General features: G+C 39.5%; 1 pseudogene; it reads left to right on the top strand.

Moving 5' to 3' along the window:
- The first annotated feature begins 986 nt into the window (after positions 1-986).
- LOC105887134 overlaps positions 987-23,574 on the top strand; it is a 24,267-nt pseudogene continuing 1,679 nt past the window's right edge.

Raw genomic sequence — 23,574 nt, 5'->3', positions numbered from 1 at the left:
TAGCACTTGTATGAATGCAGTGACCTATAAATTTCTAAACTTTGAATAGCTGCAAATATTAGATCCAATCCAAATTTCCATGGTTAAATAAGTATTCTATAGACACTCCATGGAACTCTACTCATCTGTGCCAAAGAATGAGATAGATTTATAATATATATATATGTATATAAAGACATAGGAAACTATTTCATAATCAATAAAGAAACAACAAAATATATATATCTGCAGGGAAATTAGGTAAGTGAGGAAGAACTTTGATTCATCTAATTCTTGGGATCCATTTATATAGGACAGTTAAGAGTTCATTTGATCCAATCTTACAGTAATAGGAAAGTCTACCATTTATCCAGTTTTTGTCTAGTCCTACAGACTGCAGTACTTCCCCTAGATTTGTCACCATTCTCATGCTACCCCCTTTGTTTTTTTGGCTGCTCCACTTTTAACATGGACACCACTCTTCCTCAGGGGTCCCCCTTGGGTCCTGGGGAGAAAAATTCCTAAATGTACAGATAAGGACTGTGACATGTTGCATTCTCCCTGCTGTCCCTGAATTACCTTGACCTTCAATTTCATTCACTTCATGTTTATTTAGCATCTACTGTGTGCCAGATCCTGCACTAGATACTAGTGATATAATGTTAAGCATAATAGACTGTCTCCCAGGAACTTTATAGATATTTTCTCCACTTATCAATTATCTCTTTCTAACTCTTTAAAATCCAGAGACACAATAGTAAATAAGAAAAAAAAATACTCTGCTCTTAAGGCATTTAATAATCAGATCACAGGAGAGAAAAAACAAAGATGTTGTTATCCCTTATCTACCACAGGGCATTTCTATACTTACAATAATAATTTGTAATGATTACACTCCTAACTGGCCAATTTATCCTCTAGTAGACTGAAAGTCCTCAAAAAGTGGGGAGGTGGACTGCTACTTCCCATAGATCAGACCCCTGATAGGCAAGCATCACTCACCTGACATGGAGCGGGATTGTGGGCACTTTCTCAGAGACCTTGAACTGCCCTCTATCTCCATAGATCTCAGTGAAGTACACCCCAGCGACACCTTTCACCTGGTTTCCGGGGAACATGGACAGCACCTTGTTATGGCCGTGCTTGCCAGCTCAAGAAGAAGCTTGGCCCCTGATAAGTAAGCCACCTCTACATTTCATAAACTGGATCAGCTGCACAGTCTTGATGTCATCATAGGCACCAGTACAGTAACCCCCTGGGCCCTCTTCTGGCTGGCCCACTCAGGGCCTCAACCTTGGAGTCCTGCAGGATGTTCACTAGGGATACCAGAGATGGGTGGACTCTAACAGGATCTTCAGGTGAGCGACATAGCCAGTGCACAGCATTGAGAAGAAATGGAGCCAGGCCAGCATGTCTCAGGTAGCCCACATGGGGCAAGACCACCAGACAACCCTTGTGGTAGAAGGACCCAGCAATAAGCACTTGGCCCTTGTCATTCACCATCACTGGGAAGGCAGCTTTTCTAATAAGAAGAAGTTCGTTGGGGATGATGTCTTGGGGACATCTCAGCTCATCATTTCTTCCATGAGGGCCTTGAAAGCAGAAGCAGAGCTTGTGGCCATGGCTGTATCAACTGCTATGGGGAAAAGTATGGTGAATGAATGAAACAAACAAACAAACCCTAAATTGTTAAAAACAACAGTTCCCTTCTTTCCCAATGTCATATCCCATAGATCCCATAGCTCTTGAATTCTTCATATATATATATATATATATATATGCTCTTGAATTCCCATAGCTCTTGAATTCTTCACACACACATATATATATATATATATATATGCTCTTGAATTCCCATAGCTCTTGAATTCTTCATATATATATATATATATATATATATGAAGGAACTGTACTCATTCCATCTATTCATCTGTCTATGTTAGAGACAATGGTTATGTATTCAGCTTTTATGCCTTTCTTACCTCCACCAACTTAGGTGTTCTCCATGGCTCTGTCCTCCACTGACCCAAATCTCCTCTTTACTAACTTCATCTGCCTGTAAGAATTTACATTTGTGGTCATCCTTCATGACAACAGCTGTCAATGATCTCCATCTCTTACCCCTAGCCTGGCCTCCCACAGTGGGCAAAATGCTTTTATACTGATCAATGTGAGCAGCGTCATAGTGATCAGCTCAGACTCTAGATGTAGTAGGAAATCGAACTTGTGTTATTCAGTTACTCTTAATCAAATACTTAAGCTTCCTTTTCCAATTTTTATAGACAAGAGAATATAACCTCAAGGGGTTTTGATGTAGAGATTGATGGAATTAACTCATACTAAGTTATGCTCAGAGCCAGGAACATTATGATGTCAAAAGCCAATTCCTGAACTTTTCTCATTTTTTCTTGGGTTCCCAAAGTGGTAAGGAACACAACAGCCTTGGCTCCCTGATTGCCCTCTTCCTCCCTGCTGTAAGTGTTCATTTAGTCTTCAAGCTCTGTGGAATGTCTGTCTTATCAGCTTCCTTTCTATTCTCACTAATTTTGTTCAGGTTCCTGATACTTTGTGCTTAGACTAACCTGTTTAGTAAGCTTCAGTTTTCTCCTAAACTCCCTTGATAAGAAACTCTCAAAGCTTCAGAACAAGGAAAACAGGTGAGCTTTGTGCTTCCTTCAGCCTAAAAGTGGAGGTCTCCAGGTCTGCCAAATCATGGTTTCTTCAGGTTTAGGTTTTATCACTTCTTTCAAAATAGATTGAATCTCCCTTGTATGAAATGTCTGAAACTAGAAGTGTTTTGGATTTCATATTTTTTATTAGAGTGTGGGATGTTTGCAAATCCATGAGATATATCTTGGTGATGAAATTGAAGTCTAAGCATGAACTTCATTTATCTTGCACGTATCCTTATATGCATGGCCTGAAGGTTATTTTATATAACTTTTAAAACAATTTTCTGCATAAATGATAGTTTATATTAAGTGTGCATGTACGGAATTTTCTACTTGTAGAATCATGTCAGTTCTCAAAGAATTTGGATTCTGGAGGATGTTGAATTTCAGAGTTTTAAATTAGGGATACTCAACATGTAAAGTCTCTATTCTCTGTCTTTCTCTTCCCTTCCCTTTTGCCAACCTTTTTGCTCAAATTGTAAATAATAAGTAGGAAATGTTTCTTTATTCTGAGGACAGAGCCGTTTTACTTGGGAGATTCCATGTAATTGATGCTATTTCAGTACTTAATATAGGTCTATTCAATATTGCCAATTCTTTCTGCCTAAGTCTAGGAAGGTGGTATGCTTCCAAGATTTTCATATTTCTGAGAATAGAGTTTTTTGTAGTATTTATTAAGGATTTTTTTGATTTCTGAGGTGTCTGTTGTTATTTCGTCTTTGTCATTTCTGATTAATGATATTAGGGATTTTACTTTTTTATTTCTGATTAGGTTAGTCAAAGGCTTGTAAATTTTATTAACCTTTTCAAAAAACCAACTTTTTAATTCATTGAGCTTTGGAATAATTCTTTTGTTTTCAATTTCATTTAATTCTGCTCTAATTTTGGTTATTTCTTTTCTTCTGCTGGGTTTGGGGTTGGAATGTTCTTCCTTTTCCAGTTGCTTGAGATGACCCATTAAGTTGTTGACTACCTCTCTTTCTGTTCTCTTGAGGAAGGGTTGCAAAGCTATAAATTTCCCTCAGGACTGCCATTGTAGTATCACAGAGGTTCTGGGAATTCATATCTTCATTATTGTTTTGTTTCACAAATTCAGTAATTTCATTCTTAATCTCATGTATGACCTAGCTATCATTCAGCATAAGGTTATTTAGTTTCCATGTCTTTGTATGAGTATGCAGATTCCTGTTGTTGCTGAGTTCAACTTTTATTCTGTGATGATCTGAGAAAATACAAGGAATAATTTCTATTCTTTTACATTTGCTGAGGTTAGGCTTTGACCTAAGATGTGATCAATTTTGGAGGATGTTCCATGGGCCGATGAGAAGAATGTGTATTCAGTTTTATTAGGATGAAATGTTTTGTAGATATCTGTTAAATCCAATTGTTGTATGGTCAAGTTTAAGTCCAAAATTTCTCTGCTTAATTTCTTATTGGAGAATCTATTCAATACTGCCAAAGGGGTGTTAAAATCTTCAACTATTATGGTGCTGGAAGATATCAAATTGTTTATATCTGTTAGGGTCTCCCTTATAAACTGAGGAGCATTCTGGTTGGGCACATAAGTGTTAATAATTTAAATCTCATCATGTTGAATGTTTCTCTTAACAAATATGAAGTGAATATCTTTATCTTTCTTTACTTTTGTTGGTTTAAAGCCTATTGTTTCTGCAAATAAAATTGCAACACCTGTTTTTTTCTGATTTCCATTTGCCTGTATTATAGATGACCATTCCTTTCCCCTGAGTCTATATTTATCCTTTCAGGTAAGATGAGATTCTTGTATACAGCAGATATCTGGCCTAAATTTTTGTATCCAGCAAGCCAATCTGTGCCTCTTTAGAGGACATTCACATTGAGAGTAATGATAAGCAGATAGTATTTTGAGTGTCAAGTTTTTCTAAAGTCCAGTGGACATTTTTAATCATTTCACCACTGTGGAGGTTGGGTTTTGATCAAAAGTTTCTGAATGAGTTTACATTGGTGGTAGAGCATTGTGCAGGTCATTGTAAAGGGTAGGTCTGAGAATATCCTGCAGACCTGGTTTAGTTATGGCAAATTTCTTCAACATGTGTATGTCATTAAAGTTTTTGATTTCTCTATCATAAATGAAATTCAGTTTAGCTGGATGCAGGATCTTGGGCTGAAAGTTGTTTTGTTTTAGAAGATTGAAGGTCAATGACCATCCTGTTCTGGCTTCAAAAGTTTTGGCAGAGAGACCTGCAGTCATTCTAATATTCTTCACTTCGTAGGTTATGATTTTCTTATGTCTGGCTGCTTACAAATTTTCTCCTTCATATTAACTTTGATAAAGTTAATTACAACGTGTCTAGGGGATGCTTTTTTTGGATTGAGTCGTGCTAGGGTTCTGAAACTGTCTGGTATCTGAATTTCAGTATCTCTTGCCATGCTTGGGAAATTCTCCTCAATTATCCCTTGGAGTAGAGCTTCTGTGCCTTTTAGAAGATCCTCTTCTCTTTCAGGAATTCCTATAAGGTGAATGGTTGCTCTTTTGGAGTGGTCCCACTACTCTCTCAGGGAATGATCTCTTTTTGTTCTCCATTTCTCTTCCTCTCTGAGCAGCTGGGAGCATTCAAAATCTTTGTCTTCAATGTCAGGGAATCCTTTCTTCCATCTGCTCCATTCTGTTACTGAGGGATTCTACTGTGTTTTTCAGATCTTTAAGGGCTGCAAGTTCTTGCCTCAATGTATCAAAATCTTTGGTGATTTTGTGTTTGAATTCATTGAATTCTTGAGACAGCTTTTGAATTACTCCTTTAATTTCTAATTCCAACTTTACTTCTGTTCTGTTAATCTTATTTACCATCCAAATTTTTCTGAATTCGAGTTCTGATGTCTCAGCCATTTGTTTATGAATGGGATCTTCTGTTGTGTCTCCTTTGTTGTTCCTTGGGGGAGTTGGTCTACTCTGATTGTTCATGTTGCCAGAGTTTTTCACTGATTCTGAATCATGATTACTTTTCATCATTTGGCTAGAGAAGTTGGTAAGGTGAAGTTGAATTGAGGGCTCCTGGATTTGTAATTAATTAGCCCTTTACCACAGAACAGGGATTGGTGATTGCAGCTTTTCCCCTACAGCTTTACCAAGGTCCCATTCTGTACTATAGCCTGAGACTCTGGGGACCTGCTTGTTGTGTTGGGGCTAGGTGCCTCTGTCTTGTATTCAGCTAGTCTCTGATCAATCCTAGTGAATCAGTGGCTTTGGGCTAAAATCTCAGCTGTGAAAAAATACAAGCAACTGAGACACCCCACCCCCCACAGGCAATAACTGGAAGAGGAGAATGCAACCCTCCCACAATAACACAACCAGGGTACAACCTTGGAGGGTCCCCAGGTGATCAGCCCAGGTCAAGAGTTCCAAACCAATTGTCCCAGTCAGCACAAATGCAGATCAAGTGGGAGTGTTCAAAAGGTCTCCAGCAACTAGACAGCAGGGGGTCCACAGACAGCTCAAGTGTAACTTGTTCCAGTGATCTGTGAAGTCAGAAAGGCCCACCCAGCAAATAGAGCAAAAAAGAGCTGGTGCCTCCTTCCCCACCTTGCAACTCTGTCACACCCAGGCACTGGTAATCCCACCAGGCTGTGGCCCAGTTCCCTCCAATGAGCAAATGTGCCGTGGATTTGGGCCCGCCAGAGTCAGAGTGAAGTCAATGTCTTGTTGGCCAGGCCACCACACTCTGCCACCAGTCAGCTAGGGGAGATGAAGCCTGCTTTCCTCAGGTGCTCAATGGGAACTGGGAGTGTTCCACCCGAGCATGTTCTAAACAAGAGGTTAACAAAGCAGCAAATTTTTTTTTTTTTTTCCCTCAGAGACTGTGCCTCTGCCCCAGCCACTCTGCTCTTTTGGTGGCAGTGTGAGGTCTGGCTCCCTCTGGCATTCCACAGATTGGCACCTTCACAGAACCAGGCCAGGCACCTTGCCCCTTGTGCCTTTCTACTACTAGTGCACTGCTACTAGACTCACTGTTACAGCTTAACCATGCTGCCATGGTCCATCCAATGCCTGGTCCTAGCAAAGAACAGCAGACATTCCCCTCTCTGCAGGGGTTGGGCATCTAGACCACCAGGAGAGCGTGTAGGGTGGACTGGGAGTTCAAAATGGCTGGGAAAATATTTGTCCAACTTTCATGCCAGGCAAAAAAAATGCCCAGGCTCACAGCAGGGTCTGTCTGGGGGAGTCCCAACTTCCAGAAACTCTCTCCTGTGGGGTGAGACAAGAGGTCCTCAATTCACCTCTTGCTTGTAGAGATCCCACAGCAAGTAGGCAACTCTCCTGGGTGAGGGGACGAATACTCGTCCTCTTTCAGATGGTTTCTGTACCTGAAATTTTCTTCCTTGGAGTCACAGCTTGCCTCAGCAGAGATGATATACAGTTAATCAATCTTCTCTTTCAGCTTGGCTCCCACTCTTCAGTTTTGTTGAGTTCTTTCTGGCCCTTATCTCTCCCTCTGGATGGGAGCTTCTGTTGAAAGGTGGCTCCAGTCAGCCATCTTCCCACTTCCCCCCTTGCTCTTGTTCAATGTAAAAATTGGAGTTAAGGGAAAATAGCCAACCAGAGGACTTGGCAAAACATAAGACGTATTGAAACAAAACAAACAAACAAAAGCTGAAGTAGCCTGATGTAAGCACTCTCAGAAACCATAAGAGGAAGAGAAGAAGAGAGAAAAAAATTGACAATAACTCCTACAAGAAAGAAAAAAAGAAAAAAACATTAAAAATCAGCAAAAAAGGTAACAACATATATATATATATATATATATATATGGGGTTCTGGGATAGGGGTATGGAGTAGGATATCTATTTTTAAAGAAGAAACTAGAAAGAAATGTGTAAAGTGCATGTTTAAATCTGTGAGATATATATGTATATATATATATAATATGCCATAGGATATTATATATTATTCCAAATTTGGTAGGAATATATTTATGTTGCAATATACTTTATGGACACCAGGTGGCACTGTGAGCGATTCCCAGGCTTATACCTGATTCCCAGTTAAATTGTTCTTGGTGGTTGCCTGATTTCCTGCTTGGCGCTCAGACCCTGCTGAACTGTTGATTCAACAGATCTCTACAAATCTTCAGAGGCAGGTTTTTCAAATACCCTTGCAACACTTCCTGTGGAGTACAGGATATCCTTGGCCTGTTCCAAGTGTAGGACGAGTTCGGCTGGCAGGTCGAACTCAGATTGCCACACCTGATCCATGTGGAAAGATGCCTATGCTATGGCTCCCAAATTTTATAATAATGGCTATCTAGGAAATTTCCCCATATGAATGTCTCTCCTGCAGCCAAACAGTGATGGAGCTGCTCCAGATGGCACCCCACTCTAGCCACCAAATTCTCCTGGGGAGTCCACACTTCACCAATCTTTCCACACAACACCTAGTTTCCCCACAAACTGTGAAATGTAATCGTAAGGGGGGGGCGGGGGGCTAGTTACTGCTGCCCTCCCCAACCCCAACCCCCACCCCCCCGCAACACCAGGGCAGAAACTTGTCTGGCCGTCTCAGCAGCTCTGGATTATACTCTAAGTCCAGTACTCTGCCACCGCACTGCATACCCTGAACTGCCACTCCATATCAATATTCCACACCGAGAATGATCTAGCCTACTCAATCTCACCTGTTGTTCCAGGATAGCTGAGCTAAACATCTTTCCCATCTGCCATCATGCTCTGCCTCAGTTTTTTTAATTTTTAAAGCCTGCATCATAACAACTGAATTATGACAAGTAAAAATTCACATTCTATCAGCTTCTGAGTTGTACCTTCTTGTTTCTTCTCTCTAATTTCCTAGCCCTATCACAGATTTAAACATGCGCTTTCCACATTTCTTTCTAGTTTCTTCTTTAAAAATCGGTATCCAACACCATACCCCTATCCCAGAAGCTCATTACCTCTGTAGAGATCTTAAGAGGTTGGAATAATCATAATAGGATATTATAATATATCAATCAAATTAATTGAAATAATTTATGTCTTTTCACTCAGAACTGCCTAGACCATGGAGTCCCACTTCATGCAAAAGCAAATAAAAGTTGAGTGAGATATATCCCAACCTATCTATTACTATATTTTGTCCTTTTCCAGTTGAATATAGGATTTTATTATAAATAAACGAATGGATGCATTGGCTCATATCTAACAGAACTCACTGTTACATATTCATAAACCAATTTCCTCCCAGCCATAAACTACCTAGCTGTTCTACTTTGTTTCTTTAACCAGGGTCTGAGGCATCTGGTTCAGCCCAAGAGGTGGGCCCAAGTGGTAAGACTCCTTCTCTGTGTGGCAGGCTTGAATGGAAAGACATTCTACCCTATGGCCTGAGGAACTTTTGGGAATCTTTTATCTTCTTTTCTCTAGTGGGAGGTCCCTAATTTATGCATCTCCCAGAGGATTAGGTTGGGGAAGCCTATCCAAATATGGAACAAGGTACCACTAGTAATCAAGAAGTTTTACTCACCTCTGTATCTCTTTCTTTTCTTTTCCTTTTTTTTTTTTTTTTTTGTAGAAGAGGGGGTTTAATAGGAGAAAAGTAATATTTACTTTGAGAAGATATTTCTTTGCAGATTGGACATCCCTATGGGGAAAAAGGGTCAGCCTGGGAAGCCTTCTGGGCTTTATACTTTTAAAAAATTTTTCAGATTAATATGAGGTTACAAATGACCAGGTTATATTGTTTAAATTTGTTAGGTAAAGTTCTGGTTGTAGCTGAGCTCTTCACTCAGCAGGTGTGCTATAAAATCCTACTTTGTGCCCATTAGGTGAGAGTTCACCAATCTCCCTCCCTCATCCCTTCTTCCATTTCCCTCCTTCCCTCCTCCTTTAATTTAATTGTGTTTTTCTCCCCTGTGGGCATAGAGATGTTTATCTACTGGTTTCATATTAGTGTTGCGTACATTGGATACTTGCTTTTCCATTACTGTGATACTTAACTAAGAAGAATATTTTTAACTCCATCCATATTTATATAAAAGATGTAAAGTCTCCATATTTTTTATGGCTGAATAAATTCCATGGTATACACATACTTCAGTTTATGAATCCTTTCATGGAAGTCAGCAATATAATGAAATGTTAATTGAAACATTGCACGTGTAATCAGTGAAGACAAAATTGGTGTATGCCAAGAGTTGAAGTGCATGTTAGCACAACATTATGAACTCAAGAGTAGGTAAATTTGCTTCTCTCTCTCTAAAGGTAAATTGATTTGTGTTATATTTATGGAGATAAAAAGTGAAGAGCATATTGACCTACCCATTGCTTCATGGTATTGGGTGGCTAGGCTCGTGCTCTATAGGCCCTAGACTGGCTGAAACAGAGGCAGCCTGTCAAGGAATCTCCCTAGTCAGTATCCAGGTGTGCTGGGCTCTTGGAGGCAGGAGCCACTGTAGGTAAGAGGAGGAGCTACAGCAGGGCAACCACCCCTGCACAGGGTCTTTTCTGCCCTTTGTGCCTATTGTGCCTGAGGGATGAAGACATGCAGTCTTACCCCAGCTTCCTTCCCTGATAGGTAGGGCAGGACCTGCTGGGCTTGAGGGGAGGTGTTCTGCTCTGTCCCCCTGTCCCCAGCTTCTCTTCTTCACAGATAGAAAAATAAGGTGTGTGGCTAGGGCCAGAGAGAAAGAAGGCACCATTTAAGCTAGGGACTGTTCCCGAGTCAGAACAGACAATAAGGAGCCCTTAGTGACCTTACACTGACCTGGGGCTACTGGGTCCATTATCAAGTTATTAAATTTGCCAATTTTGACCCCCAAGACTTCTTTGGGAAGGTTTATGGGGAAGACCCCATAAATTTGCCAATTTTGACCCCCAAGACTTCTTTGAGAAGGTTTATGGGCAAGACCCATGCCTGTTATCTGTTATATAACCCTAACCTGCCAGTTACCCCAAGGTAGAGGGCCAATCATGCAGCCTAAATGCAGAACAAACTGGTCAGCTTGGTTAGCCTATGGCCACACTGTGTGCTCAGACTCAGGGTCTCTACCTCACTCAGGGAGAGGTACCGTTCTGGCACTTAGAGGTGTATTTTCCTGTAACATCTGTGCTTTTCTCTGCATGAAGTGGAAGCTGATGGTGATGGCTTTGTGCTTATGATCACTCCTTCATTGGCTAGGCACCAGTGCTCATTCTTGACCCCAGGAGCCAAGCATCAAGTGACATCCTTGTCCTGAGGGACCTATCAATGGGGACACTACCACGAGCATCATGTTTAACTAAGCTATGGCAAGAGATTGCCTGTACCTTGATGAGAACAATTTCACTGTTGCAGTTGATGATTGGAGGTTGTAAAGTATTTTTAGTGGCCACGAGAGAGAGACAAATAATGCATTCAGCACAGTGTCTACACAGTCTGGGGTTAATCCAGGGCAGGAATTAATTTAATTTCCTGTAGCTGTGCCTTGTCATTAAATTTTAACAATATTTGTCCTTAGTAAGAGCTTTGATGATCCTGTTTAATGTGACTAAACAACAATGCTCTAATTTCTTTTTTGAAACTAATTATCTCACAAAGTTCATTCTTCTAATAAGTCAGTGGCTATATGGCACTCAGGAAAGAAAATATAAAGTCTTTTTTCCTCCTTTTTAAAGCCTAAAACTTCCTAAAGTATGCTAAAGTGATTTCTGTCCACTGAAATTTATCTAATTGGCTGGGAATTTAGGTTTTTCAGAGAATGGATGTAATAATATGTAAAAATGTATGTGAAATATATCCCTTGGGGCTTTTAGACATGATGGAAGCTGGCATATCCTTAAGAATGACAAAGCGCATGGGTGATGCCTGTGGCTCAAGGAATAGGGCATGACCCCATAATACTGGAGGTGGTGGGTTCAAACCCAGCCCCAGTAAAAAACTGCAAAAAAAAAAAGAAAAAAAAAAGACAAAGCCCCAAATTTAAAATGAGCTTCCTCTTGAGCTGCATTACACTGTTATTTTCAGGCACTGGAGCTTTAAAATCCTTCAATCTGTTGGGCTATGACGGCTCAAGCCTGTAATCCTAGCATTCACAGAGGCTGAGGCCGGTGGATTGCCTGAGCTCAGGAGTTGCAGACAAACATGAGCAAGAGTGAGACCCCTGTCTGTAAAAATAGCTGGGTGTTGGGGCAGGTGAATGTAGTCCTTTCAGCTACTTGGAAGGCTGAGACAAGAGGATTACTTGAACCCAAGAGGTTGAAGTTGCTGTGAGTTATGATGCCACAGCATTCTACCAAGGGTGACAGACTAAATGAGACTCTGTCTCAAAAAAAAAAAAATGTAAAATAGCTGGGCACTGTGGTGGGCACCTGTAGTCCTAGCTACTTGGAATGCTGAGGCAAGACAATCACCTAAGCCCAGGAGATGTAGGTTGCTGTGAGCTGTGACACCACGGCACTCTACTGCAGGTGAGTAATTGAATGCTTTTTGAGTAAAAAAAAAAAAATAACCTATTTGGGTTTTAGCAGCTTGAATCTAATCATTTTGTGATTCAGTAGCTATAAACATAGTTTAACACAAGTAGAGTTGCAGTCTATGACAGATCTAGTAACTGTATAGTACCGTATTCTAAGAGTGTGGCCCCCAACTTCCAGGGTTGGAAATGTGGCTTCAGTACTTACTAACTTTACATGTATATGTCTTATTAACTGCTAATGGGGATAGGAAAACTACTTACTTTGTAGGAGTCTTATAAGCATAAATAAATAGAAAGCATTTAAAATGGCTCCTGGCAAACAGAGGTTTGGCAACGATTCATCTACATTGATTTCTCAAGGAAAAGAAGAATGTGGAGTTTTAGTTCATTTCTTTGAACAAGATTGTATAAATGCACAGTACATTTTTGTTAGCTGAAATAATTCACTGACCCTTCCCACATATAACATTTCTAATTCAATCCTAAGTGGTTCCAAAGGCCACAAATTTCAGCAACTTGTTTAAATTTAGGATTATTCAAGATAAATAAAAGCTATATAACTGAAGGAGGAGAGACTGCATGATCGTATGAAAGGAAGTACCATTTGTGAGAATGTCTCAGGTTGGGATATTCAGCTTTTATTCTTTAAAATGAAGCACGCAGCTCTTCGGGGTCCAGTGTTTGCCCACGCAGCCAAGCATACTTCACCCGGATTTTATACCAGAGTGCTGACGATTTGTTTGTAATGATTGTGGGTATTCGTATATGGATTGGCTTTCCATAGTGAGGCCAATTGTGTTGGACCTTACTTGCCAAATCTCCATCTAAGTTTTGTTAATCCAATCATAGAGAATTAGTTGTCTTAGGACTATTAAGGGACCAGGAATAAAAACAATGGCCTTCTTGTAATTGTTTCATCCTTTTTTTCCACCTTTAACCCTCAATAAAAAGGATTTACTTTCTTCAGGTTATTCTTGAGGAAAGAATAATAAATTCAAACAACTTTCATACATTTGTTAGAAGACAAAAGAAAATAAGGATCCTTCTTAATGAATTCTAAGATGGAAACGGCTGCTCAAACAGCTCCATGGAGGCTGGCTTTGGGTTTTAGCCCATTGTCATGAGGCAGGACATCATTTGAAGTGGGAACTGGGAGGCTGTAGCTCAGATTAAGCTCTTGGTTACTCCCCTAAGTGAGGACATTTTTCTATCTCTCTGTGGTGCCTACTCAGTCAACTTCTTTGTTCTCTAATCTCTGGCCTGAGAGACAGTTTATAATTTCTATTCTAATTTTTCCTTTTGTCCTCAATTTCATAATTTCCAATCTATACTTGGCAGCTTTAAGAAATGCTCTCTACTTTCGTTGTCATTAGGGGGTTGTAGATGGAAGATTGATATTTTTTATGATAAAAATGTTTTTCAGGAGGAGTCAAAATGGCCAACTAGAAGGAGCTTTCACCAGAGGCTTCTGTTCAGGGGGAGAGATTTTGGACTGAAGTGGACTCAGAGAAACTGAAGGTGGAGAATTTGGCACAGGAAGAATAAAGTGAGGTGCACATCATTCCTGCTGAGTCAAGCTGCAAGGCCAAGAAAGAGGAAGAAATATAACAAAGACCAGGTAGGGAGTAACCAGTCAGAGGTGCCCATTGCCAGGGGGATGAAAGTCCCATCCCCCAATTGGGAGATCCACAGTAGGCTTTCTGCAAGTGATCAGGGAACAAAGGACCTCACATCTCACCTCACAGGGGAAAACCACTAAATCTCTGTCCACATACATCAGGGCGATCATAAGCCCAGGTGCCATTCTGCCTGGTAGAAAAGTGAACAAATAATGTTTCTGCAATCCTGAGCCCACCCATATGCTGGTTGCCAGACATACTGCATGCTGCAGAGGCTGGAGTGTTTGGCAAGTTCACTGAGAGGGGCATCATGTGGGCCACTGCACAGCAATGTGGAAACAGTAGCATCACAGTTCTACCTTTGGCAGGGAGAGAGGTAAGCTATCCTGACTCCTTTCCTACTAAAAAAGACTCTTCTCTAGCCTCTCAGGAACTCTCAGACAGATCTGATCATATAATTTTGTCATCTAGCCAACTGGTGGCCCTCTGAACTCATTTGAGTGGGTGTTGATCACATTGCCTGAAGGAGTTTGACTGGAACTCTCAGACAGTGCCATCTATGAATTCATGTTCTTCTGCCACTGCTGTCTGGGTCTAGAGGTTCATTATTTTTATGACTTTCTCTGAGTAGCCATGGGGTAGTTGCAGTAGTGGGGGCACATTCAGCAAGTCTCTCAGTAGATTCCCATCTTCCAGATATTGCTGGCAATACACGGGACCACAGGTGCTTGCATCTTTGTCCAGCAGAGTTTCCAGCAAAAAATTGCAACTCCTCAGGATTGGGTAGAGGGCAGGCTGACATCAAGACAGAGCCAAGTTGCACCACCTCACCAAGATGGCCCTCAGAGTCTCTGGCAGCAGCCCTGAAAGGGACCTTTGTTAAGCTATAGGAGGAAATCCACAACCACAATATCCAGCTCATTGGAGAAGTGGTAGATTGTGCCATTTCCTAGGGCCTCCCAATACAGTCTCACCCCACCAGTTTTAATTCCAAAATTGGTTAGTACAGTGTTGCCTAATGGTCCCAATCAGATTATCTCTGAATAATTATTCAGGGATAACCTATCATTTCAATTAAAAACGTATAATTAATATATGTATATTCTTAAAAAGCTGAAAATACTCATGGAGAGGAAGTACTCTGGCAAGATGAAAAATCAGAGAAGATCAACTCCCCCAAGTGATTACAAGGGGATACAACAGAAAATACCATCCATAGAGAAGTTGCTGAAATGTCAGAAATAGAATTCAGAATATAGATGGTAAATAAGGTGATTGCAATGGAGAGAAAGATGGAAATGTAAATCCAAAAGTTAGCTCAAAAGTTTTATCAAGAAATTAATGAATTCATGAGTGGCACCCATAGCACAGTGAGTAGGGCACTGGCCAAATACATGAAGGCTGGCAAGTTTGAACTCAACCCAGGCCATCTAAAATATCAATGAAAACAAGAACAACAAAAATACCTGGGTGTTGTGGTGGATGCCTGTAGTTCCAACTACTTGGGAGGCTAAGGCAAAAGAATTGCTTTCATCCAAGAGTTTGAGGTTGCTGTGAGCTGTGACACCATGGCACTCTACCTAGAGTGACAGCTTGAGACACTGTCTTAAAAAAAAAAAAAGAATCAATTAATGAATTCAAAGACAAAGTCACCAAAGATATGGACATAATGAGGAAAGATATAGTAGAGATTAAGGAATTGAAAAAGGCATTCAAGGAGCTTCAAAGCACAGTAGAGATCCTCAGTAATAGCATTGAACAGGGAGAAGAAAGAATTTCAGAAATTGAGACTAAGACTTTTGAACTATTTCAAGCATTCAGGGAGGCAGAAAAAAGGAGAACTAAAACAGATTATTCCATGAGCAAGTTATGGGATTATTCCAAAAGATCAAACATTCAAATCATAGGAATTCATGAAGGAGAAAAGGATGGTCCTAATGATACAGATGTTCCTCTCAAAGACTTTATGGAGGAGAATTTCCCCAGCATTGTGAGAGTCACAGAAATTCAGATAGTAGATAGTTTCAGAATCCCAGCACAACTAAATCCAAACAAAGCATCTCATAGACAATTTGTAATTAAATTTGGCATAGTTAATATGAAGGAGAAAATCCTGCAAGGAGCCAGGCATAAGAAAAGTCTTACATACAAAGTGAAAAATATTAGAATAACCAGGGATTGTTGAAGTGATGTGCCTGAGAAGGAGGGGTACAGGGGTAACTTGCTGAAGATTGACACTGCTAATGCCTATGGGGAGAACCTCCTGAGCCCCACCTTGCAGGATATCCCCCAGGCCTCCAGTGACCCCTGCTCAGATTGGGACTCTGACATGCCCTCAAGTGGGTCTTGTGCCACTGTGTCACCTGATCAAGGCAAAGAAATAAAAACTGAAAGCAAATGGACTATTGTCCAGCAGGGAAAGCAGGTGGTGTTCTGAGATGAGGACAACACTGGCAATGATGAGGACATAAAGGTGGACTCCAGTGATGATTCCTGGGACCTCATCACCTGCTTCTGCCTGAAGCCATTTGCGGGCTATCCTATGATTGAGTGTAATGAGTACCACACCTGGATTCACCTGTCCTGTGCAAAAATCCAGAATTCCAACGTTCTGTAAGTGTTTGTCTGCCAAAAGTACCGGGACTCCAAGTTTACATCAGCTGCTCCAACTGCTCCCGCATGGGCTGTTTCTGGACTAAGTGCTGCGGGTGTGGAGGCTGCAGGAGAGGAAATGAAAGGGATGGCAGGCTTCCTGGCGCCTCTCTTAGATGAACACAGAACTCTCTGCTCTGGTGCAGGCAGATCCCTGCCATTCAGATGCCTAAGCAAAAGGCCAGGCTGTCCAAGGCAGAAATGGTACATAGTGACCAAATAAAATCTTCATTAGCCAAAAAAAAAAATAATCACATCACAGTAGAAAGTTTTCAAGCCAGAAGAGGATCATCTTTGATCTTTAACCTTCTTAAACAAAACAGTTTTCAGCTCAGGACCCTGTATACCACTAAACTGAGTTTCACTGGTAATGGAGAAATCAAATACTTTACTTAAATCAAAATGTTGAGGAAATTAGCCATAACCGGAGTGGCTATGCAGGAAGTACACAGACCTATTCTTCATAATGACTGGCATGATGGTCCAGCACCAAAGTAAACACACCCAGAAATGAAAGAAAAAAGCCTAGCTTCTAGAATGGTAAAAAGGATAAAAATAAGCTCTGGACCTCTGAAAAATTAGATGACTCAAACTCCACCATACCTGGGAACTCTCTCATTAAAGGTGAAAAGTAGCTGACTATCTACAAAAGCTCAGGCCAAACATCTATTGTCTCCAAGAGGCACACCTAACCTCAAAGGACAAAACAAGACTCAGGGTAAAGGGATAGAAAACAGTAATCTAGGCAGATGGAAAGCAGGAAAAGGAGGGGTCGCAATCTTATTTGCAGATACAATTGGATTTAAACTAACGAAAAAAGGAAAGACAAGGACGGGCATTACATACTTGTCAAGGGAAGCACAAAACATGAAGAGATGTCAATAAATAACACTTATGTACCCTACTGAAGCTCTTTTATTTACAAAACAAGCCCTCACTGATCTGAAAAATATGATATTTTCCTGCACTGTAGTAGTTGGAGATTTTTATACTGCTTTGCTGGTACAAGATCCTCCGACTATCAACTAAACAAAAACATTATGGACCTAAACATGACCCTAGAAAAAATGGACTTAACAGACATGTATAGAACATTTTATTCTAACAAAATTGAATACACATTCTTCTCATCAGTCCATGAATCATCCTCCAAAATTGATAATATCTTAGGACACAAGTCTAAGCTCAACAAATTGAAATGAACAAATTCAAATGAGCATTATTCGTTGTATCTTTTTGGACTATCATAGAATAAAAGTTGAACTCAATGGCAACAGAAATCTTCATAGTCAAATAAAGTCATGGAAGCTCAATAACCTTATGCTAATGACAGCTAAAGATGACATTGAAAAGGAAACCATAGGATTTCTGGAACAAAATGATAATGAAGCCACAAACTATGAAAATCTGTGGGATACTTCAAAGGCAGACCTAAGAGGGAAGTTTATAGCATTAGAAGTCTTCATCAGGAAAATAGAAAGAGAGCAAGTCAGCAACCTAATGGGCCTTTTCAAACAACTAGAAAAGGAAAAACTATCCAATCACAAACCCAGCAGAAGAAAAGAAATAACCAAAATTAGAACAGAATTAATTGAAATGGAGAACAAAAGAATCATTTGGAAGATCAGTGAAACAAAAAGGTGGTTCTTGGAAAACATTATAAAATTGATAAACCTTTGGGCAGACTAACCAGAAACAGAATTGTAAGTTCTCTAATAACTTCAAGCAGAAGGGAAAGGGGGAAATAACAACAGATACCACAGAAATACAAAAGATTACATTGATTTCTAAAAACTCTATTCCCAGAAATATGAAAATGTAGAGGAAGAGGACTAACATCTGAAAGCACACTACCTTCCTAAACTCAACCAGAAAGAATGAAAAATTTTGAACAGACCTATATCAAGCACTGAAGCAGTATCAACTATATAAAATCTCCTGAAAAAGAAAATCCCTGGACCATACAGTTTCACACCAGAATTCTACCAAACCTTTAAATTAAAACCAGTTCCTATATTGAATAATCTATTACAAAACAGAGAAGAAAGGAATCCTCCTCAACTCATTCTACAAAGTAACTATCACCCTGATCCCAAATCAGGAAAGGACCCAGTAAAAAATGAAAACTATAGACCAATATCATTAGTGAATATCGATGCAAAAAATATTTAAGAAGATCTTAACAAGCAGAATACAGTGACACATTAAAAAAGTTATACAGTATGGTCAAGTGAATTTTATCCCACGGATGTAAGTTGGTTAAATATACATAAATCCATAAATATGTATAATTCACATAAATAAAATCAAAAACAAAAACCAAATAATTCTCTCTGCTGATGCAGAAAAGGCCTTTGATAATATCCAGCATCTTTTCTAGACAAGAACACTTAAGAAAATAGGCTTAGATAAGACATTTCTTAACCAGGCATAGTTCATCTACAACAAACCCACCATCAGTTTATATTGAATGCAGTAAAACTGAAAACATTTCCACTCAGATATGAAACTAGACAAGGATACACACTGTCACTACTCTACTATTAAACATAGTGCTGGCGTACTAGCGAGTGCAGTCAGTCAAAATAAGGAGATTAAGGATATTCAAATGGGAACAGAGTAGGTCAAATTGTTGCTCTTTGCTGATGATATCATGTAATTCCTGGCAAACCCCACAGACTAACTACAAAGCTCTTAAAAGTGGTCATGAAATACAGCAGCATCTTGGAATACATAATCGATACTGACAAATCAGTAGCCTTCATATATGCCAACAATAGTAAAGCTAATAACATCGAAGACTCTATACCTTTATAGTAGCTCCAAAGAAGATGAAATACCTTGGAATATATATAACAAAGGATGTTAAAGATCTCTATAAAGAACCATGAAACCCTGCAGAAAATAGTAGCAAAAGACATTAACAAATGGAAGAACATACCCTGCTCGTGGCTGGGAAAAATTGTTAAAATGTCCATACTATCCAAAGCAATCTATAGACTTAATGCAATCTCCATCAAAGGACCAAGCTCATACTTTGAAGAACTTGAAAAAGTAGTACTTTGTTTCATATGGAACCAGAATAAAAACTGAACAGCTAATACAACTATTAAACATAAAAACGAATCTGGAGGCATCATGTTTTCAGACTTGATGTTATATTACAGGGCTATAGTGATCAAAACAGCATGGTACTGGCACAAAAATAGAGTTCTAGATCTGTGGAATAGAATAGAAAATCTAGAAAACCATGCCACAGTTTGTCACTTCATCTTGGATAAGCCTAACAAAGGCATGCACTGGGAAAAAGAATCCCTGTTCAATAAATTGTGCTGGGAGAACTGGTTAGCCAACATGTAGAAGCCTGAAACTGGGCCCACACCTATCATCATTGACAAAAATTGATTCTTGCCTTCTAAAAAATTTAAATTTAAGACAGAAGGGCATGTAAATTATACAAGACAATGTCAAGAAAACACTTGAATATATTGGCTTGGGAAATGATTTTAATAGGAAAATGCACCACCACCCCCCGCCCCCGGGCAACTTCAGCAACATCAAAAATAAATAGCCGATTTGATTGAGCTAAAAATCTTCTGTACAGCTACAGCTATGGGTACAACAACCAAAGTAAACAGACAGCTTTTGGAATGGGAATAAGATTTTTGCACATTATGAATCTCACAAAGGCCTGATAACTAGAATCCACAGAGAACTCAAATTAATCAACAAGAAAAGAGCAAACAACCCCATTTCTAAGTGGGCAAAGGACTTGAACAGAAACTACTCTGAACAGATGAATGGTCAACAAACACAAGAAAAAATGTTCATCATCATTAATCATAAGAGAAATGCAAATCAAAACCACTCTGAGATATCACCTAACTCTTCAAGGATTAGCTCACATCACAAAGTCCCAAAGCTGCAGATGCTGGCATGGATGTGGAGAGAAGGGAAGACTTCTACACTGCTGGTGGGATTACAAACTATTACAACCTTTATGGAAAGAATGATGGAGAATTCTCAAACAACAAAAATTTGATCCTTCTTTTTGATCCTGCAATCCCATTACTAGGTGTGTACCCAGAAGAATAAAAATCATTTTACCACGAAGACATTTGTACCAGAATGTTTACTGCAGCTCAATTCATACTTGCCAAGTTGTGGAGGCATCCCAAATGTCTATCAACAGATGAATGGATAAACATACTGTGGCATACATACACCATGGAATACTATTTCACCATAAAAGAGAAGGAGACTTTACATCTTTTATGTTTACTTGGATGGAGTTGGAACACATTCTTCTTAGTAAAGTATCTCAAAATGGAAAAAACTTATCCAATGTATTCAATACAAATGTGAAAGCAATATATAAAAATTACACACCCTCATGCAGGACCTGTGGTTAAAAGGAGTAGGGCACTGGCCTCATACGCTGGATGTGGTGGGTTCAAACCCAGCCCAGCCCCCCCCCAAAAAAAAAATTACACACCCATATGAATGGTAAAATACTAATATGGGCTATCAAGGGGGAAGAGTGAGTAGGGAAGATGGAGGAGCCAAGGGGATTGGTAAGATCTCACCTAATGTGCATAATGTGACAGGGTTCAGCAGGCCCCCTAGGTGAGGCACTCTTCCACAACTTGAACTTTACCTTGGAAGTGAGAACAATGAACCTAAAAAATTATAACCTCATATTAATTTAAAATTAAAAAAAGTAAAAATACAAAAAAATTTTTTAGAAAATATTTACAAAACATTTTTCATGTCATCCATCCCTCTCAACAATATGGTAATGAATATTTGAAAATAAAATTATATTTAACTGCAAAAATGTTTTTATAGCTTGCTTAAACACAATATGAATCAATACTAGGTGTTGTGTGTACAAAATGTATGATGTTCTGTAAGCTATATGGCACCAAACTATTTTTCTATTTGTACAAGAAGACTGTTAAGATGGAATCCAGGTATGATACCAAAACCCACAGAACCCATGCTTAAAAAAAGTATTCTGAAAATGTGGGAAATAAACCTATCCCTGTATGGAAATAACATCACCTAAAAAGTGTCTGTGTTCTTTTATTTTTTTTGTAAGTTTGACCACGTCTAATATCTCAGCTGAATATCTGTTTGTACACTAGTTACATACTGCTGCCGAACAATCTCTGATGAATATAAGTGTGTCAGAGATGATCTCAGCAGTACTCATCAAAGTCAGGTTTCTATTTAAAAGTTCTTGGTTAAGATAACCCAGGGGGCCCAAGCAATAACTTCTCATCATAGGAAACTATGTGTTAATAAGTGGTATAAAAATTAGAAGGAAGCTAACACCTTTCCATTTTCTTCTACAGAAATGGAGACTAACAGATCAGAACAGAAGGCCTGTATGGAGTTACTATCACAGGCATGTCAGCTGTCTTATTTTGACATTGCGAAGCCTTATGAAGAAATATGGATTATTGTGTGGTGGCACAATTCTTATTATGGGATTAATTCCTGTTCTAGAATGTAATAACATGAAATAATAGGAAAAATGCTGAGTCAGAGTAAAAGTATCTCCTGTAGAGTTAATTTTGGCTAGAAATGTTAGTTACTAGAAGAGAAGAATGGACATAAAAATATAGAAAAATAGGATCTAAAACAATTGAAGGCCTGAAAATTTATGTGAATAATGGTTACCCCCAATATAGAAGCCCCTGAGAAATAGTTTATATTGTTTTATAATGTCATTTTCCTGAAAAAGGAGAAACATGAAGGAATGGAAACTGTGGCCTCACAATGCAGCTGTATTTAGAAGATAAAAATAGGAAAATGATTATAATCCCACTAAAATTTCTTTCTGGAGTAATGACAACATTTGCTTTAATAAGGATAAATAATTGAGCTCATTTTATGATGGCAAACAGGTACAGCAATTTGCATTTCTTATCTAATCTTTTCCCAGCATTATACAGTCTTGCTAGGAAAGTATGAATGCAATAAACACCTGCAGGAAAACTGGTGTGTGACAGGACCTGCACTTGGGGCTACAGGTGAAGCTGTGAGTAAGACAGGCACGGTCCCTGTTCCTAACAAGTTTCCACGCAGTGGAAGGACAGAGTTCAAAAACAGAATTACAAATGTGATGACTGACCTATAAATGAAATTACAGGTTTAATGGAAGCAGTGGCATGGGGACATAATCCTTAGGATAAGAGCTAAAGAATGAGAAGGAATCCTTTCAAAGTCTTAGACACGATTCTGAGTTAATACACCATACCAAATTAATATAGAGAAGTCCTGCCCCTTCCCCAAGGCCACCACTAATTATTTAAAACAAAAGTGATTTGAAGCGATGAAGTCAGGGCTTTAGGAGGTGCTTTTGCTAATTCACACAGTGGCACTCTGAGGGCTGCTGGGAAGATGACATGAGGTTACTTACAAAAAATAACTCTCACAGTGCAAGGGACACTGACTGCTCCGTAGGGGTGGTGGCATGATGATATTTTTATTCAAAAATATTTCTTGAGCACCCTGATGTACAAAGCACTCAGCAGAGGAAACCAGTGACATGAAAAGAAATTGTTTTATTAATAGAGTTGAGAGATGTGCTGGCAGGATACAGAAAATGACATTGCCCAGGTTGGACGCCTCATGAGGATCCACTATACCTCCCCAAATCTTATGGAATAACATCCATACAAACAAAAATATGGTGTAAAAGTGAGCTAGAGAATAATGGTTAGGCATGTACCCCATTCATCCTGGAGACAAATCTTCAGTTGGTCTTCACTCTACCAAGAGTATCAGGATTGGTTAGAAAGAAAGTATTAATAAGCTCGGGACATTGGGGTCTGAGTTAAGCAAAGGAGGATTTGGTCTGCTGCACCAAGTCATGCTGTCCCAGAGGGACAGCGTGATCCTCTCACTGTGTCCGTGATCCTCTCACAACTGGCAGTGCCTACTCACTGGGACTACAGGGGTCAGATCCCTGTTTTGTACTAAGAACAAATAGGCTTACAGACTTGGTAGCAGTTGCTGAAGTCACATTTCCCTTTGGTTGAAATAAATGTTGTGGAAGATGGAGCCATCAAAAAGGACCAAACTCCAACCCCTCTGTAACACTCAGTTTGACTGCAGGTCATTTTTGTTAGGGTTATTTTATACCCAAGAAAACTTCTAGAGGTGGGAGAAAAAATGCAGAATGTCCTGGTACACTGAGGACAGCTCACCTAACAGGTACCTTGT

The sequence above is a fragment of the Otolemur garnettii genome, unplaced genomic scaffold (genome assembly GCF_000181295.1).
Source record: "Otolemur garnettii isolate 467f Iridium unplaced genomic scaffold, OtoGar3 scaffold00049, whole genome shotgun sequence".
NCBI classification, from domain to species: domain Eukaryota; kingdom Metazoa; phylum Chordata; class Mammalia; order Primates; family Galagidae; genus Otolemur; species Otolemur garnettii.
Note: the sequence above shows the minus strand (reverse complement) of the source record. Positions and strands in the feature narration are given on the sequence as shown.